Raw genomic sequence first — 18,875 nt, 5'->3', positions numbered from 1 at the left:
GTTTGATCAAAACTTGTACATGATTTGTTTAATTCAATTACACTTTATAATCTTTTAATATTTTTAGTCTTCTATTTTTTTTAAGATAGAGCCTTGCATGTTCAGCCAGCCCCATGCAGCACTTGAATAAGCTGTATGTCTTTGGCTTATCTCAAACTCATGGTTCTCCTATGTTTCTCTACTACTGATACCAAGAATTCGGTTCACCCTACTCATCACATATAACCTTCTTTAACAAATAAAACAGATTTTGCTTCTCACTATTTCTTTGGAACAACATGTAAGTTCATTTTGACCCTAGAAAGGGTGGCAAAAATAAATATTGAGAAAAGCACAGAGTTCTAGATCTTTTGGCATTATTTTGTCACAGTTCCTCAAAGAGAATGAACTAGATATTTATATCTGAAATTATTTTCACAAATTATTCCATGTCCAAAGTATTGTTTTAAATTTTATTTTGAGGATTTTGTAGTTTACCAGGTAGCTGGATATTTTTCTATTCAACGAGAAAGAGGAATTATTTTCATTATATTATATGAAGACAGCCTTAATGCAACTCTGGTTTGTTTTTAAATTGGTAAATTTGTAAAACTTTCACCTTAAGACTCATGCATTTAGTCATGTCTCTAATCTTAGTTTTAAATATATCCCCGAAAGAATTTCTATTTACAAAATAGTTTTGCTATCTGGGCGCTGGTGGCTCACACCTATAAACTTAGCTACTTGGGAGACTGAGTTCTGAGGAACGAGGTTCAAAGCCAGCCCAGGCAGGAAAGTCTGTGAGACTCTTATCTCCAATAAAAACCACTAGAAAACCAGAAGTGGCACATTGGCTTAAGCGGTAGAGCACTCACCTTGAGCTGAAGAGCACAGGGAGAGTGCCCAAGCCCAGAGTTCAAGCCCCATGACAGACAAAAACAAAAACTAAAACAAAAAAACAGTTTTACTGATTAGAATTATATTTGCCAAAAAACACAAGTAAATCTTTAAAAATGTGTGCTTATTAATTGTTCCAAATGATGGGTTTCATTATAATGGCAATGCCATCTAAATTGCCTACTCTGATGCCATCTTTGGAAGCCCACCCCCTCTGATTCCCTCAGCTACCCAAGTGGTATCCCTTCTACTTTTAGGGCTATTTTTCAAACAGTATGCTAGATTTCAAACATGCAATGATTTTCTTTGAGTCCGATTTATGATGCTTATCATGAAAAACTCCACCTCTTTGATTCTGCAAACAGTAAACATTTGTTCTTCTTTATCACTGAATAATATTACATGTACAAATACCACATGCTATTTGTTCATATGTTGATTTGCCTCTGGGTTGATTCTATAACTTGACTAATGGGGATTTTGCTACTGTAAACATCACAAGTGTATACTGGCTTGGATTTTTTCAGGAATAATGCCAGAGAACTCTACTTCTCTCTGTCTCTACATTTTGAGTTTTTTTTTCCCTTTTAATTTTAAGAACCCACATACTAATTTCTCTACTTTATTAATGTACATCCCCAACTATCCTTGTCAAGACTTCTTGGGTTTTGTTTTGTTTTATAGACGATAGATATTATGAGTGACATTCCATCGAATCTCAATAAGGTTTTGAGTTCTATTTCTTTAAATCTTAATGATGTTGAACATTTTTTCATGCATTTATTTGACATTGTACTTTTTTATTAGTCACTTGTGGGACTTGAAATCAGGTCATGGGTGGTGTCCTTGAACTTTTGTGCTCAAGGATAGCACTCTACCATTTTCAGCTGTAGCTCCACTTCTGTTTTTTTGTTGTTGTTGTTATTGTTGTTGCTGTTGTTTTGTTATTTTCTGGGTGGTTTAATTGGAAATAAGAGTCTCAGAGTCCTTCCTGGCCCAACTGGCTCAGAATCATGATCCTCAGATCTCAGGCTCCTGAGTAGCTAGGATTACAGTTGTGAGCCACCAATAAGAGGCTCGTATGTTTTTGGTTTGCTTATTTCATTTCTTCATCTACAATTTTTTTGAATACTAGATTTTAAAGTATTCTTGCTTCCAAATATTGTTCACAAAATGGTGTATTGAATATTAAAAAAATTTTCATTTCTATCAAACATATTAATGCTCTTTTATAGAAAATAATATTGATGATAGGCAGTGGACATTCATAAATGTACTTAAAATGAAATATTTAAAATTTAGGGGATGGGAAGGTGGCTCAGTGGTAGAGCACTTGCCTTGCATGCATGAGGCCCTGGGTTAGATTCCTCAGCACCACATAAACAGACAAAAAAAAGCCGGAAGTGGTGCTATGGCTCAAGTGGTAGCGTGCTAGCCTTGAGCTGAAGAGCTGAGGGACAGCGTCCAGGCCCAGAGTTCAGGCCCCACGACGGGACCCCCCCCCCCAAAAAAAAAAAAGAAATATTTAAAATTTAAACTACTTCTGGGCACTGGTGTCTCATGCCTGTAATCCTAGCTGCTCAGGAGGCTGAGATTTGGGGAACTAGGTTTAAAGCCAGCCTAAGCAGGAAAGTCCAGGTGAGACTCTTATCTCCAATAAACTACTGGAAAACCGGAAGTGGTGTTGTTGCTGAAGCGGTAGAGCACTGGCCTTGAGCTGAAGAGCACAGGGGCAGCGCCCAAGCCAGGAGTTCAAGCCCCACGACTGACAATAAATAAATAAATAAGCGACTTTCTTTCAGTCCCAGAGACTGGTTTTCATTTTTGTTAATTTCGAAGCATACCTGTGACACTGTATGTAGAACTTTGGCTAGAGTCCAACTCCACAGATGTCACTTGTCTAGCCTGTCCCTGGCCTAACACACCAAATAAAGTGACGAGTGGTAAGGGATGAGGGAGAAAGGAGACTGGTTACATGGTCAAAAAGGCAAAAACACGCACTTAATGACGTCTTCTGGTCAGATTTACAACCTCGTATTTAACAAGAGAAAAGCTGGAGCACGGGTGACACATCGTCATAATTATTACTGAGCCGTCGGAGGAAACGTGTGGCCAGCGTCACACTCACCTCAGGTTTGTTTCTGTGATGGATTCTGGGAGCTTTCACTGCCATCACTTAAGGGAGCAATCTTGTTCTCATATGATGATTACCCTCGTTCCAAGTTTCCAGGTTTATCAACGTGGGTAATTGCCCTTATTTGGGTGATGATCTGTCCAGGGAGGCACTGTGGCTAATTTCCTTGCAGATGTTTAGATGCTTTATTCCCTTGTCATGCATTGTTATTATCAGTCTTCTCCTTCCAAGAATTCAAGGTGAAGGCAGGAGAGAGAGACTTAAGTAGAGGAAAAGGTATTTGAAGGGGATACAAGAATGACAATTTTGCCTCCTGATTTTCCATGATGTTTAGGGTTAATTAAAGAGTCGGAGCCTTTTAGCAAAATCAGTTTCTGAGTATCTGTTACAGAACTTTCAAGGTTACATCAATACAGGAAATTATTTTTTAAAAAAATAATGCCAAAGAGCATATGAAACTCTGCTATCCCTCCATAAGACTGCTCTTAAGGGAGAGAAAAAGAAATTCAAAGGAGAATGCTAGTCATAATGATCTGAACTATTTTTCAGGCAAAAGTGAACTTTTTTTGTAATTAATATATTTCTGTGTTTTGAACTGGAATTTGAACTTGGAAAACAGCCTAAAGCCCGTGAGACTGTCTAATATCCACCATTTTTGTTCCTTTTTGTTTATTTGCTAATCTACAGGTTGTTCAGACTCAATAGATTTATTATGCACTTGAGAAACAAACAGCATTTTGCTACTTTCACTAATAACACAGTGATTAGTGGATATTTCTTTTGTTCATTGATCCATTATTACATGCAACCCTAACTCCCAGCCCTGTGGGATCTGATCTGCGGCTGATGTGAAGTTTATTCTCAAATTACTTCTTTAAAAGCCTATTCTAGGTAGTTTCTAATTAACACCCCCAGATGGTATGAATCAAGCAGCTGTAATCCCAGCTGGGAAGAAGTGTGAAGGAAATGCTCATCTATTTTTTTTTTTTACTTTCTTGAGTTCATTTTTTCCTTTATCACAACTTTTAATATCCTCTCAATTTCAGAGTCTTTTGAATACTGTAAATTGTGGTTTTGTGTGCTGTGGAATACTAAAAAGATGGCATGTTTTAGCTGTAAAGATGCACAATCTATGGATGCATTAGGCTACTTGGCCTGCAGAATAATTTAGCTAACAACTATTACATAGAAAATCTCTACATGTATAAAATTAGACCAAAGATCACTTTCCACACTTGCATCTCTATGTCTTTTATGCAGACTCACTTTCCTGAGACCTACATGAACACCCCAATATTTTAAATATAGATTTTAGAGTTTAGAATTATAAGATAAAATTTGACAATTCATTGCTTTGAATATATATTAGCAAATTTTCAAACAATTCTAACAACATAATGAGTATGCTATTCGATATAGGGTAAAAGATTACAGCCACCATTTGTAAGAAGCTCACATATTGCTCAGACTACACAATGGCTGTTATTTCACTAGCAATTACCCTGTATGTAGCTTCTTTCCTTTACTGACTTCCTAGATATATGGGAAGAAACCATGTCCTGGGGAAACTAGAAAATGTCTCTGTAAAGAAAAGGAGCATAACTTAAGACCAAAATGTAAGGAATGTGCTTGGAGTCAGCCAGTGTGTAAAACTTCAGTTAATGGAATATATTGTATTGTGTCAATCTGAAGAGCTGTTGAGGAGTGAATGTAAACCAACTTTACCCTGCCAAAACTGGATCAATATTGCTGTAGTTTCACTGTATTTAAATATGGTCATATGCATGTGGTTGTGCTCTGCATTTTAAATTGGGGAATAATAGTAATAATAATAATAATAATAAACAAGATTACTAACAACAGAACATTCTAACAAGTATGGATAAATTTTCCACAAAATCCTTTGTGCTGCATCTCTCAGTGAAAATAGACAGTTACATTGTCCTTAATGTTTGCTTTGGACAATTCTCCTATCTTCAATAAGAACCCTCAAAAATACTTAAAATCACATCTTGAAGCATAAGAAAGACTATCTCTAGGACCACACCAGTCAATTATTTCAATATCAATGAAGATGACAAATAAGAGCAGGCAAGTATTTTTATACTCATCATCAGTCCTGCTAATCACGGATTCCATAATTTAATGTTCAAGTAACTGAATCTCTAACTGCAACTTTTCCAGTTTTTCCATCTAGTTGTCCAATTGCAATGATTATTCAACAAATAAAAATATTGCCTTGCTTGAAAATTTTTTTCACTCTTAATCTTCTTCATTCATTATGTTATATCCATTAGTCATCTTAAAATTTATGGATGGTCATTCTTATCATTCCTTTGCATAAAACTTGAAATTCTTTCTCCCTTCCCAGAAACCTGATTACACACAATTTAAGGCTTTCTCTATATCTATAATAGTGCACATTGGAAAGAGAAAATTTTCATGCACAGTGTACTCATATTTTATTTTACATTATTGACAACAATGTCATACAACGGAGTCTTTCCTCCCCCACTGCAACAGCAAAATTAGATTTTGTAATGGTGCACCAAAAAGATTGAGGGGATACAAAGTCTTTCTGTATATATACCCTTGTGTTCAAGAGTACGTTCCATGTGCCAAAAAATTGGAAAACTTGACAATATAAGCAACAAATTACTTGTTCCAGTAACATTATCTAAAAGAAATCTGTGCTTACTGAGAGAGAGAAAGAATGCAAGAGAGAGAAAGAATGAGAGAGAGAGAGAGAGAATGAGAGAGAGAATATGTTCTTATGGAAGGGAGTTAAGTATTTGTTAAACATTTACTTCTAGTCCATGAAAGAGTATTCCTCCTCAAAATCTATAGTAATGTCTAGCAGATGATGAAGGTCATCTTCTTTGTGGAAATTCTACCTGCAAAATTCAAGCCATGCCAATAATTATGTCACTAAATTGTCCAAGAAAGTGGAAAGTAGGACATTCTTGGTCCCAGAGCACCACAACACCATTCCAAGGTCAGTGGATAGCAGGGAAGTTTCAGTTGCATTTCTCGGTTATGGTCTGCCAGAAGCCCTATAGCTTTCTGAGAAAAAAAAATATGCACAACACATCAAAGTGTCTGACATATGAGGTTTTTTTCAGCAAAAGGTTACAGATCAATCTGAACTTTCAAGAGAGATGAAAGATTCTAACATCTAAAGAAAGATGACAAGATGTGTATTTTCATGACAAAATATAATTTAAAACCCTTTCAGATCCTCCCCCTCCAGATGCTAGAAATCACTTTTTTTTTTTTTTACCAAAAGCATATTATTGGAGTCATAATTCACTTCCACGGAAATGAAATGGAAAGTCAGTAGGATGTAACAGCAAGCTTTCAATGACCTGAACCCCTCTCCCAGACTATTTTACTTGCTGTGGGTCACCACTGTGTGTGAGTCCATACTCTCTGTTATTCATTAAACATTAAACTTTGAGGAACAACGCCCAGTGATAAGAAAAGTTTCCATTAATGCATGAGGTAACTGTGTTTGTGATTATAGCTCTTAGATCTAACTTTAGCTGAAAAATTACTGAAAAGGACACAGAGAAAAAAACTAATTTAAAAAGGACACATTATGGTGAATACACACATAACACATAACATATTTTGCTAAAACTCAGTGGCACTTGCGATGAAAATACAGGTGTCTATTAAAATATAGCATCTCATCATCTTGATTAAAAATACCATTGGAAAAATAGCTACCTCATTGAGTCATCGGGATAGGCACAAAGTCACCAACTCTACCATCTGTGGCTGTCAATTATAATATTAAACATGCCTCATTTTCTATTCGTTTAGTTAAATGATAAAGGCTTTTTTCATCAAATTTGTCAGAAATAGTCTCAAAGAGAACTTGAAAAGCAATTTCCAGTAAAGGTAATGTTACATAGATAGTGATATTTTAATTTTCCTTCTTTCATATGGAAAATGCTGTATGATTGGGTATGATTTGTAGTAAGAAGTCATGAATATTAAGACAACAAGAGTGTTTTTTTTTCTTTCTTGCTATTGTTTCTAATGTATTTATAAGGTACCATGTGATTTTTTTTGTTGCTTTGTATATTACTCTCCCAGGGTAGAAGCCCTGTTTTCACTGTATTTGATGTCTGTATAATTTGGGAAGGGGATGGGAAAAAACAAAATGTTAAAAGAGGGATACAGGTTGACCCATTGTAACATTGCGATGTACAAGGCACTATGTTGCAAAATGAACTTGACAATCGAGGCTGGGGCGGTGGGAGTATAGTAGTGGGAGTGTAGTTGTGGAGGTGGGAGGGAAGGGATGGTAGGAGAAAAACAAAGGAGGAGGCAAAGGAGGAGGCAATGATGCTTGATAAGAAATGTATTCATTACCTTGCTCATGTAACTGTAACCCCTCTGTACAGTATTTTCACGATAAAAATCTTATTTTAAAAAAGGCAAGGCAGGGACCACCTAGGAAACTGTCAGGATTTTATTCTCTATTCTTATCTGTTATAGTCATATCATTACCCTCTGTTTTTCTCTCTAGTATTAAAGTAGCAGATATATTTTGTACAGAAAGCTCACATTGTACAATTTCTGATGTATTTCCACTGAATTCACACCTCCATTGTTCTTTCTTGTCCTCATTTACTAACTAACCTTTAACGGGTTTGTTAGTGTCTTTCTATACTTGCCTATGTATAGGAGCTTCCGTTACCCTCTCCATTTACCATGTCACTGGCTTTCCTCAGGAGAAAGTTCCTCTTTTATTTTTTTTATTTGCTTGTTTATCATGGGGCTTGAACTCAGGACCTCGGTGCTGTTCCTGAGCTCTTTTGCTGAAGGCTAGTGCTCTACCTCTTTGAGCCACTGAACTACTTCCAGGTTTCTGGTGGTTCATTGGAGATAAGAGCCTTGAGGACCTCCCTGCCTTGGGTGACTTTCAACTGCAGTTCTCAGATCTCAGCCTCCCGAGTAGCTAGGATTATAAGTGTGAGCCACTGGCTCCTGGCTTCAGTTTCTCTGTACTCACCTCACTCTTTTCTGTTACTATGTAAACTACTCATATGAAAGACAACATGTACCATTTGTGTTTCTTAATCTAATTAGTTTTACTTAAACATGATGTTTCCAGTTAAATCCACTTTTCTGCAAACAACATAATTTATTTTTACTTCCATCACATTGGCAAATTTATTGTGCATTATTAGTCTTCTATATTACCTCAACCAGACATAAGCATGAGTCCCTAAAAAGTACATGAATTGAAAAAAAAACAATCGCTTCTTTCTATTATCAATGAAAAACTATCAAAACTTTCAGGCTTTTATGTAGTTTACATGGCAAGTGTATTCATTGGAAAAATTCTATTCAGTGTACCTAGAAAGATGTTTGCTTTGGCTTCAAACTTAATGTAGATAAGCAAAAACCATGAAGTTCTTATACTGCCAAACTGTTACATGAAATTACCACTCTAGTAATCTTACCTTCAGTATTATGGTGTCAATGTTTGAATCACAAAAAACACTCATGGAATTTTACAATTTACACATTCACAACATTAAGCAGGAAAATAAAATTAGTGGGCAGTGATGAAAGAATCCACAAATTGTATTTCTCCACAATGAAGAAACTATCCATCCAATATATCAGAACAACAGTAGTAACTCTGTATTAAATAAACAAATGCCCTTAATTTTGCAGAAAAGAAACTGACTCATCCAGATAGGTGGTGATTTGAAAAAGAAAAGCAACATTTCTAATCAAAGAATGGAACATTTCTAAATGAACAAGAAAATCAACATTTCTAGATAGAAGGAGCATTCTAGTGACTAAAGTTGTAACAAAATCTACATAAATTATAAGGACTTTCAGGCACAAAATCATCTGTGTGTGTATATATATATTTATAATGTATGTTTAAATATATAATTTCTATATACATGTATTTACAAAAGTCTTTATAGGCATGGATATAATATTTTCTTCCTGGAGCATCTAAAGAAATCTGAAGCCCTGAGGCTTGTAAGAGTCACCATGAGAACACTGGACTCTCATAGCCTCCTTTAAGTAATTGAAGAACTGGAGGAAGAGGCCACTCTATAGTTCTGCTATGAGGGTCAAAACAATCTTTTCCAGTGAAGTGCAGACAAAATAATTAGTAGAGATTTTTATTTTTTTGGAGATGAGGTTGTTTGTTGAGGAAAAAAATTTAAGTATTATTGATATGAAACAATGAAAATAGTTAAGAGAAGTGAATTATATGCTGTGTGTGAGAGAGGGGGAGAGAAAGGAAGAAAGGAAGAAATGATTATGCTTGTATATCTTGCACTGGTTTCAAATTTGAGTTAGACTGTTACACTGCTGGGACTATCCCTATAGTAAAAAAAATACTCTATCCTATCTTAGATATATAGTTCACATTTTTGTGACAAAATTTTAGCATTGCAGAGTGATCAAAATTCTGTTCCAGGTGCCATAAAATTATGCCTTCAGATTTATCATATTTATGGTATACACTAGATGTTTAAACACTTTTGCATTTTTGTAAGAAAATAGAAGTTTAGAACAAAAAATAGAAAGAAAAACAAAAACAAACATTGCTATGAATATTTTAAGAATATCTGTAATATTTATGTGTATGTACATGTGTATCCTGGGTATTTCTGAAAAATCCAGAGATTACAAAGAACTATTAAAATACCAGTTTTGAAATCCCAAGGTATAGTCTTTGACAAAACATCTGTCCTTTTATTTTTTTGGCCATATAGAAATTTCATATCACAGAGTCTTGTACTTTTTAGTCAAGAGCTCTGCTTCATGAATCATATCTCCACTTCTTTCTGCATTTCTGTTCACTTGGATAAGGACTTGCTTATTTCCCAGGACTGTAATCTCCCTATCTATGCTTCCTGAGAGCCTCCCTGGAATTAGAGCATGTACCACATACCTGGCCACACTGTCTGTTTATATATGCTCATATATAAATAGATGCATATGCATTAGTAGCTTATTTTTGCTTTCTTAGTTTTATTAATTATAACAGTGAGATAAAATGAAAATAATAATATAGACAAGATATTTGAGAATCATTTAGTCAGAATTCATTGTAAAAGGAAACAGATGTATTTTGATGGAGAAACAAGCATTTTTTATTTCTTTATGCATTTTAGGAGCATATAAGTACATTCAGAAAAGGAAGCTCAAATAGATAGTAGGGAATCTCAGTATGTGAAGGTTTTTTTTTTTTTTTCCAGTAAACTGATATCTCTACCCACTTATCCAAGTCTGAGTCAGCTCTATGCATGATATCTACCAATTTGCATTATATTGTGCTATCACCCCTGTCTTCCACTTTTACCTGAAATGTTTCTTATTAGAGAGATTGGACCTCATGCTTTATCAAGAAGAAAAGCTTACCAATCAGCATATCCATCTACATATTTGTGTTTTTGGTAAACAAGCATAGGTTTCATGAGCCATCTGGAAGAGAAATATTTTTAGACATTGAAAATCAATGTTCATGTAAAAATATTCTAAAATCAAGTTTCTCATTTTCCCTGAAAGCCATTGTATATTGTAATCTATTTCAGTATATCTCTTACAGCCCTTTTAATAGATCTTGTCATCTGAAATCATAAGCTAGGTATCTATGAATATTATCTTCCAAATAAAGTGTGAAATGCTTAAGTAAACACTTCTGACAAGTCCTCTATTTGCTAGTAATATTTGCTTGGGGACTTGTGTAAGCTATTTCCTGATCTGGGATGATCATTCTATGTGGTAAGCTCAGGGGGGGCAGAAATCATGGAGATTTTCTCTCTTATTTGATCAAATAGTCACTTCTGGGCATTCTCCAGGTAAAAAGAAGTGACAGTGATTCCTGCAGGGATACAGTTCATGGGAAGATTTGTATAGTTTCTTTTATAAATAGACATGATTCGAGTCTTGGACCATGCAAATGAGATGTAAAACTTATCAGAGACCAAGATAGGGAAGTTGGTGGTTTAGCAAAACTGAGTTCCACATCTCTCTTTAATTGAGCTGAGGTTCCTGAGATGGAGGTTGTTCATTTTGAAGACAGCAGAATGCGCACCAAGAGAGCTTATATTCATTTGATACCCAGGGAAATTCATAATGGCAGATTTCCCCCCATCATGTGCAAAAAAGAACACTATTCTGGTATGGCTGAGGGGTGACTGAACAGAAAGCACAGAGCTTCCTTTCCATCTGTTCACTGGAATGACCCCTGTCAACTAACTGGAATGGCTGGCTGCTTTAACCCATTCCAAGGAACTGCAGGGATGGGACAGTAATGCTCTCTAACATTATGGTCTGTCCTCACAAAGTTTCCTGTGGAAAGACCACACAGCCTGTCAAGTAAAGGCTAGAAGACAGGGAAGAAAATTTCTTCACAGACAGTTAAAGGAGAGCAAGTGTACTATCTGCTAGTAATAAGGTAAACACATGAATTCCAGAACCAGGATGGCCTTGGTTGAAATATTTTGATAGTTAAACAAGGATGTGGATAATGTTAAGCATACAGGTAGATAGATAGATAGACAGACAGACAGACAGACAGACAGATAGATAGACAGATAGACAGATAGATAGATAGATAGATAGATAGATAGATAGATAGATACATACATACATACATACATACATACATACATACATCATAGAGATAGGTAGGTAGGTAGATAGCTCATTTCTGATTTTTAGTCTTAAATCTCTCAGGGTATTGTGACTCAGTCATACACTTCTCAGCTTGGATCATCATGCCATGCATCTGTAAATTTTTGGTCATTTTCCTCACAATTTCTAAGTACCAAGCCTTTCAACAAATACACTGACCAATATCATGTCCCCAAAAAATAGCACAGAAGAGAAATGTCAACTATAATGCCTTAAAAAATATTTCTCTGTAGCTGCTTTACAAATGTGAGCAACACACAGAGAATTAGGGAAACACCAGGCTTCTGGTGCCAAAGAGAATATCTTTTGCTGATGTAAATTTGACTCTAAACATTCTCAGGCTCCTTTCTTTGCCTCATTGTTATTTCTATTTTCTCCAGTTGCATTCCTAAATAGTTTTTGATAGTTGGAAGCTTCGAAGGATGCCATAGAACTATAATAAAAATACAGCATAGAAACTCACAGGCAACTATAGTACCAGAGTATGCCAAACTGTTTTCCAAAATAGCTTCTTATACTCAGAAAACTCTGGCTACGTGAACACTGGAAATTACTGATAGGCAGTTTCATTGGTTGAAATATAGGCTTTGTCACTCTAAAGTTTCTGATGAAATGAAGGTATTTGATTTTAGTGGCAGGCAATTCTTTTTCTGTCAATATTCTTGTCTGCATCACAGTTGTTAAAAGTTTACACCTCCATTAGGTTGGACATCCCTCAAGGCTGGGCAGTTTCCTGCTTTACTTCATTTATTGATGCATTCTGAGTGTCTGAATATCGCATAGACATTAGTCAAAAGGAAACTAAATGTTGTAGGAACACATAAATGAGAGAATAAAATGTGAAGGTCCTGAAAGTTATTTCTAGGTCACTGTATAGTGTTTTACAGAAAATTTGAATTAATAGTACTAGAAAGAAAATGAGAAACAAAATAAACTATATTGCAAAGTCTCATTATTTTCAAATGGATATGAAGATGTTTACCTCCATGTCTCTGTTGGTAGTTCCATTAATATTTTCTGCAGATTTGAAGGAAAAAGATTCAGAAGTTTGAGTTTAAAACTCTTTAACATTGATGAGAAGGCATATGAAATCTTGATTATCATGTGTCAGGCTAATATTCATCCTTAAGTAGTAAACACAATATGAATTAAATCTGAATACATCTAAATGATTCCTCACAGACAGTATTGACTTTAGATTTAATAGATTTGTATGTTTATCAGTCCTGAATGCTCCAAATTGATCTTACAAAGAAAGTGGTGACATCTAGTGGGTACAATCAATACTGCAAATGGTGAAAAGAGCAGGCCCTCAAAAACTTAAGGGGACCTTTTAAAAGCTAGACAGCTTAGGTAAGAAATTTGATGAGAGAAGGACTGGGAGAAAGCTTATAAAATAACACATTCTTAAGTGAAATTGAAGCATGATTAACATTTTTTTGGCCTGTGATGAAAGAAAGAAAGTCTTCAAATAATCTCTTATGTGAAGATTTGTGCATTAATAAGGTATATATTTTGTAATCTGATAAATCATCTACACACATTTGAGTAAATATTTCACCATAAGGAAGAGCAGGAGAAAAGAGACTTGTTTTTTTGTTGATCATCGGTTATGTCAGTTTTCCATATGAATAAAAAAGACATTTGCCAAAATGACAAAGTATTTTTTTAATGCTTTGCTATTGAGTTTTTCAGCAAACTCAAAATTTTCAATGGAAAAGATGAGCATTGGGCTGTGCTAGCTCCTCCTGTGTTTATAGTAGTTATACTGATTCAGAAGCATCTCAGTGGTCTTGGGAACGTACAAGAGAGTTAGTGAAATGGAAGCAAGGATGTTCAGCAGTACATGGAAAATTGTATTGCTTTAACATCCAATTTAAGTTTCTTACTGCCAATGTAACTTTTTGAAATGGGGAATTTGTAGATCGCATGATAAAAATAATGATAACTAGTGAGAACACAAATAAGAATTAGCCAGAATCTTAATTTGAATAAGTGTGTAATTTCACTGCAGATTAGGATTAGAGACAAAATCAGAACTTAAAACAATTTTAACAATTATCTATCTGATTCTGTCTATCTGTCTGTCTCTCTCTCTCTCTCTTTCTCTCTCCCTCTCTCTTTCCATCCATTTATAACAGGCCTTAGACCAAATCCAAGGCATTCTGATACTGAAACATACTTCCGACCTGAATCTTTTCATAAAGAGTTGAAATGAGTATATGTGATTTTACATATTACTATTATTATTAAGGAAAATATATTGGTATTTGGGTTTGTTTGTACTAGTGTTTGAACTTAGGGATTCCTAGATTCCACATAATTTGTCTAATACTCTATCAATTCTTCTAGTCCTTTTTCTTTTTTCTTTTTTTTTTTTTCGGGGGTGGGGGTCGGTCTGGTTGTGGGGCCAAACTCTGGGCCTGGGTGCTGTCCCTCAGCTCTTCAGCTCAAGGCTAGCGCTCTACCTCTGAAGCCACAGTGCCACTTCCAGCTCTTTTTCATTTTTGCTTATGTGGTACTGGGAATCTAACCCAGGGCCTCATGCATGCAAGGCAAGCATTCTATCATTGAGCCACCTTCCCAGACCCTCCTAGTCATTTTTCTTATAGTTAGTTTTTTCATATAGTTAGTTTTCAGTCAATGCTTTGAATTTTAGCTAGATGTCTGCACAACTTAGGACTGCAGTCTTGATAGCTACCTGAGCCTCCCGTGAAACTGGGATGCTGGGTAAATACAACAAATACCAAGGTTCCTTGTGGAGCCAGAGACTCTGTAACTTTCTTCCAGGATGGCCTGAACTATTTTCTTCCCAGTCTCTGCCTTCTGGTAGCTTCATGAGTCACCATCATGCCTGTGTGAGTAGCTCATTGCTGATGTCAAAATCTGAAAGAAGACATAAAGGAGAAATCAAGAAAGCACAAATTTATATATAGCAAAGTAACAATAAAAGGAAATTGAAAAATCTGATTTTCACACAGGACAATAATCAACCACCAAATTCTACCAGCCATATTCAATTTTCACATCTGTGGACAAGAAATATTCATATTACTATCACTTTTCTATGTGTTCACTTTAGTTATTGTTAAAAGCCAGACTCATGACCAGTCAGGCAAGCCTCAAGGCCTCAGAACCTCATCAATGAAGAAGTCAACATCTGTGTTTTCCTTATAAACTGCACCTGTGAGGTTCATTGAGCATGAAAATAAAGATATGTTGTACAAGAATGTTTTCCATCCGTGTCCAAGTCTGAAGGTAATTTTATCTTGCAGGTATAATGGTAATTATAAATAGGAATTTGTAAATATCTAAGAATATAACAAACACATTGAAATTATCCAAAAGAAATATTCTCTTTGAACTAGTCACTTTTTCATAATGACTCTTACAAGCTGGCATATAAAACTTTGAAATGTGATTGCCTTTTTATTATTCAGTCCGAATCAATACAGAACATCAGCTAGCTATTTACATTTTTTTAAAATTCCAGTTAAAAATGAGAGTTGATATGGAGAAAAGCTTTAAAACCATGTTCATGATATTTTCTTTGTTGTATTTGTTTCAGTGGGAAAAGATAAATTTAGTGAAATCATATTTAAAAATAATATTGATCTTGTGTCCTATAATGTGTGGATACATTTATCACAGTTTACAGATTATATTTAACATGCTTAATTTGCCCTATGTGAAGGAATAATATTCTGAGCAGATAACTTATGTCTTTTTGTTCCATAAGATATTCTACTGATATTTCAAATCAGTGAAATGGAAATAATAACTCACTTAAAGTAGAGCGCTCTAGAGTGCTCTTTTTATCTGTCTTAGATGATTTTTGGGGCGGGGTTGGTCATGGGGTCTGAACTCTGGGCTCAGGTGCTGTCCTTCAGCACGTGGGCTCAAGGCGAGTGCTCTACCACTTGAGTCACCTTCCCAGCCCTACAAGATCCTTTTCAAGTGGAATTTCATTTTCCCTTTGCTAACTTGTAACGTCTTTAAGGGGATCAGGGCATTGATGGGAGGCAGTCCATGTGTATATTGTAATTGCACAAATCTATATATTCTTCTTCTGGCTTTTATTCATTTCATGACCATAATAGTTACTTTAGAATAACTACTTCTGTGTTATCCAAACACCACACATACATACTTATAAGACACTTGGATAATGGGTTGTTTTAAGAAATGTAGCCTGTAATCCCAGTTTGCATACTATCTTCAAGAAAGAAGAGTGAAATCTTAGAGAAAGGAAAACGTTTGAATCTCCAGGGACAAGGGAAATAAAATACCTGGCACAGAAAGGTCAGTTAGTAAATCTAGGCTTTGGTCCTTAGACACTCTGGTCAGGCTGATAAAAGGCCTGAGTTTGCAGCAGTAACATTTATTCTCACTGGTTGACGAGAAAGTAGGACACCTTTTCACTATGTAAATACAATGTTCTGATTTTAGGCAAATAGAAATCCAGGAGCTTCCTCACACCAGCTACTTCTTAATCATCCTCTGCTCATTTACCTTTCATAGTTTTGGGGTGGTACATTGTGGACAAATCAATCCTTCAGTAATTCTCAATGGGAACTAAATCAAAGACATTGATTCACGACTTGATTCAGGCAAGTACTGAAGGAGGCTAGTCGTTTGTTTATAATTTGAATCATAACTTTCTTCCAAAGGATTTACAAAAGAATAACAAGGAGCTAACAGCTTGTTTCCTATGGGAATGGCAGTGGCTGGTGCATTTACATAGCCAGTAGCCTTAGATGGAGGGGCGGGAGTGGGAGGGGGGGCGGAGAAGTAGAAAATGAGAGAGGGGTAGCCCTGTTCCAAATGACATGCACTCATTACCTTACTTATGTAACTCCAACCCCTCTGTACATCACCTGTACAATTAATTTTTTAAGTACAGTTAAAAATATTTAAAAAAAATAAAAATGAGCCAGGTGCCAGTGGTTCATGTCTGTAATCCTAACTCCTCAGGAGACTGACTTTTCAGGATTTCAATTCAAAGCCAGCTCCAGACAGGAAAGTCCATGAAACTCTTATCTCTAATACACTACTCAGAAAACCAGATGGGGTGCTGTGGCTCAAGTGGTAGAGCTCTCGCCTTGAGTTGAAGAGCTGAGGGACAGCGCCCAGGCCCAGAGTTCAAGCCCCATGACCAACAAAAATAAAATAAAATAATTGAAAAGGTCAAATAATGTGATGTCAGGAAAATGAACCCTTAGATATGTATTTTAATGTTTTTTTCTTTCATGCATGTGTTTCTAAAGCATTTATAAGATTATCTCTTTGTTGCTTTGTATGTCCCTCCCCCACAGTATAACCCCTGCTTTCACTATATTTGATGTCAGTATAACTTGTGGAGGAGATGGGGAAAAACCAGTTGTTTAAGGATACAGGTGGACCTGTTGCAACAATGAGAAGTACAAGTTGTCATTTCCAAAACGAGCTTTACAACGTCGGTGCAGGGGGGGGGGCGCGGGGGGAAGGAGAAGGATTGTGATTAGGGGGGAGGGGGGAGGCTGGGAAGGGATGTAAAGGGTAAACAAAGGAGGAGGCTGCAATGCTTGGTAAGAAATGTACACATTATCCTGCCCATGTAATTGTAACCCCTCTGTACAGTATGTTCACAAATAAAATTAAATTAAATTAAAAAAACTTAATAATAATAATAATAAATGAAATAAAATGGTGTTTTAAAGTACAAAAAAAAAGATATTCTGTTAAGAAGAAAGTGAAAGATGACAGTAACGTGAAAGATTTCCACAATCGGTTATTCTGATTTCTGGTGTTTTAGCGACTCAACCTCAGTTCAGCAGATAGGTAATCAAGCAGATGATTATGAAAGAGAAGCCATACATGAAAGATCAAGGACACTAAAATAAAGAGGGAGGATGCAAACGAACGATGCGCTATAAACCTCAGTCAGCATCCATTGGAACTCCTTCACTCATTAAACTTCAATTGACCTTGGCTAAATGATGTCATCTTTTAATAATAAAAGAAAACACCCTTCAATATGCTTCCTTTTGTCCTTTCTTTGGTAAGTACCCATATTAAAAAGAAACGAGGGACAAGTTCAGAACGTGATAAGGACAAATTGAATACAATTCTGTTACATACTATTGCTATAGAATCCTCTTTTGAAACCTAATATTAATGAGACTATCACAATCCTTACAAAAATTACTGTATTTTAATGGAAAATGCTTAAAAGTCAATTTTCTGGTATAATTCATAAAAAAACCTAGAAAACTAAATAATTGACATTTTATTCTATACTGACCTATACAATCTATTTTAATAGTTTTTCTTCCTAACCACTTGGCACTGATCTTTCAGATTCTTTCCAGAAGTACGAGGTGATCGTTACCTGAAACTAGATATTAAGGGAAGATACAAACCATTCTCCTTCCTGTTTCTGACAGCCAGACTTGAGTAGATTCTAATACTTTCCTACCTTTTAGATTGGTTGATGATAGACACTGTGACTACAGTGAGATGAAGCCTCAAAGTAGATTTGATTTGCATTTTCATATTGGCTAAAGATGGATTTTCATGTATTTGTTTCATGCATCGATGCTTCTTTTGGGAAGTGTTCAATTCATCTGGCCATGTATTGGTTGGATTATTTGGGTTTTGAGGTTAGCTGTTTCAGATGTGTAAACATCTCATATACTATTCCCCACAACCACCACAGGAGGCCACGTTTTCAGGCTCCTTGGGAATGTTCTACTGGAGAGAGTGACTCAGTTTCTTCCCCCAGGCAGTGCCAATGTTTCTTGTGCTAGCATTTCACCTCATGGGTTTCACTTGCGACCTTTCTCTGTGGGGTTTTTATAATCTATACATATTTTTTCCTGATGGAATTCATTTTAGAACAACTGATAAATAGGTCCATTTTAAACATCCACAATTGGCTTCTGAGATCTCATGCTTTTCCTCAAATAGTAGCAATAGAACTGGCTCCTCACTTACCCACCGCTTCTGCCAACCCCAGCTTTGAGGACCTCTGGACTGTTGAATTTCCTCTCACCCTAGTTTTCCCTGAACCTTGTGAAAAGTGAAGAAGAATACGCAGTAGTCTGATTGTAACTAGAGTCCCTAGGATCGTTAAAAAAAACTGCCTTGATTCACGCCAATGATTGTGATGTCATGGTTCAGTTACTTCTGGGGTATT

The 18,875-nt window shown here is 35.9% G+C and overlaps 1 protein-coding gene and 1 long non-coding RNA gene across 4 annotated transcripts in view; one reads left to right on the top strand and one right to left on the bottom strand.

The window, feature by feature from the left end:
• Cdh12 (cadherin 12) overlaps window positions 1-18,875 on the top strand; it is an 836,266-nt gene that overhangs the window by 696,488 nt on the left and 120,903 nt on the right. The gene's annotated exons all lie outside the window — the stretch shown is intronic.
• Window positions 12,695-18,768, bottom strand: LOC138841421 (uncharacterized). The gene is made up of 3 exons (XR_011376426.1): window positions 18,674-18,768; window positions 14,400-14,584; window positions 12,695-12,822 (listed from the first exon to the last, which is right to left on the bottom strand). It is a non-coding gene; the product is annotated as an uncharacterized lncRNA (long non-coding RNA).

This window comes from Dipodomys merriami, unplaced genomic scaffold (assembly GCF_024711535.1).
Source record: "Dipodomys merriami isolate MVZ:Mamm:240054 unplaced genomic scaffold, mDipMer1.0.p SCAF_32, whole genome shotgun sequence".
Classification (NCBI taxonomy): domain Eukaryota; kingdom Metazoa; phylum Chordata; class Mammalia; order Rodentia; family Heteromyidae; genus Dipodomys; species Dipodomys merriami.
This window is presented reverse-complemented; position numbering and strand designations above follow the sequence as displayed.